The sequence below is a fragment of the Priapulus caudatus genome, unplaced genomic scaffold, assembly GCF_000485595.1.
Source record: "Priapulus caudatus unplaced genomic scaffold, Priapulus_caudatus-5.0.1 Scaffold600, whole genome shotgun sequence".
NCBI lineage: Eukaryota > Metazoa > Priapulida > Priapulimorpha > Priapulimorphida > Priapulidae > Priapulus > Priapulus caudatus.
The window spans coordinates 187,431-189,174 of NW_014577661.1; the positions used below are offsets into that span (position 1 = coordinate 187,431).

The 1,744-nt window shown below is 41.6% G+C and overlaps 1 protein-coding gene across 1 annotated transcript in view; it reads left to right on the forward strand.

Moving 5' to 3' along the window:
- Positions 1–1,744, forward strand: part of LOC106812016 (lysM and putative peptidoglycan-binding domain-containing protein 3-like) — a 4,860-nt gene that overhangs the window by 853 nt on the left and 2,263 nt on the right. The window lies entirely within an intron of this gene.

Below are 1,744 nucleotides of genomic sequence, written 5' to 3' on the forward strand. Positions count from 1 at the left end.
GACCCGTCGTGCGCCAGTGGCAGTGGAGGTTATGGATGATCAGTGATCACCCAAGTGACCCACATATATGATATACATAGACAGATTGAGTGTAACGCTGCATGCCTACTTGCAGGGTTACTTCTACTTCTACTTCTACTTCTACTTCTACTTCTATGCTGGACAGTCCATATGGAATAAACGTCCAGGGCTATAGCTATAGCCATGGGGTGTGACCTAGATACAATAATGTAACCCAAACCCAGGATAGGGTTACAATGCGTCGCTATGGTTTTCTGTGGAGGAAATTCAGGGAACCCCTGGGTGAATCACTCAGGACGGTTTGCTGGTGCGTTTTCAGAGACTAGAACTTCCAAACTGGGTTTATTCTCAAAACGAACCTTTCTCCGCTATCTTGGAACTTACTATGTATCACAATACTCTGTATTAAACTAATATAACCTGTTACAAAAATTTGAAGGGACGAGCGGCGGATATTTCGAGCGCCATTTCTGTTGACCTGTGACGTACGCATTCCCAATGCGCATAGCGATCGGCAAACGCAGCGCCCTCCGATTAGTCGGTGAATCCGCTCTTTAAACCGAAGTACGTCACAGGTCAACAGAAATGGCGCTTAGTATATTCGCCGCTCTTCACTTCGAATTTTTGTAACAGGTTAAAATACACCCTGTCCCAATATATACTGTGCACTAAAAAGTATAGCCTGTTGCAATATTGCACATTTCGGCTATGTCCTGTCCTGTCATGTCAATATAGGCAGATATTGGACCAATATCTGCCTATATTGAACCAATATATGCCTATATTGGTCCAATATTGGCCTGGTGATATTGGCCCAATATTGTTTTGCCAATCAATATAGGCAGATATTGGACCAATATCTGCCTATATTGAACCAATATATGCCTATATTGGTCCAATATTGGCCTGGTGATATTGGCCCAATATTGTTTTGCCAATATTGGTTCAATATCAGCTTGATGGGTGTGTATCTAGATAACCCTGCATGCCAATAATGATGTTCGGAAAATATACCCTGTCCAGCGGCACGTCCCCAGTATCTTTAACAATGGGAGTGCCCCTCTCAATGCTATTTGTTTAGACATTTGCTCTCTGTCGTGGTAGTATGTCAGTAAATGTCACAATTGTATGAAGAACAATGTTTAATGTTCTTGCAGTGGTTTATATCACCAATACGAAGTGATAAAAAAGGAAGCGAGTAGGGCCCAATATCGCAGATAAGGTCTATGTCCCTCTGACCTCTGTTTGACCTGGCTCGTTTAGCTATTTCTGACTAATATATATATATATATAATATATAATATATATAGGGTTAGGGTTAGCGTTAGTCAGAAATATCTAAACGAGCCAGGTCAAACAGAGGTCAGGGGGACATAGACCCTACGAGCCCCAATATCCCCAAGTTAAAAGCCATATATATGAATGTTTGAAATCAGCAATTAAACAAAGCAAGTCAATGCTGGACGGATGCCGTGTGCACTGTTCTGTCTAGATACAATAATGTAACCCAATAAAAGTAGGGCTACTCTTGTTGGGTTACATTATTGTCTCTATGTTCTGTCATGCATGTGGGGGTCCCAAATATCCAACAACTATGACAATGCGTTCATTGGACAAATACCATTTAGAAACACATAATTTGGTTATTGTTACCTGATAATTCAAATCGGTCACTACACCAGTGTTTGCCACTGAGCAGAAAAAGCTGTAGGCCTGAAGGGCC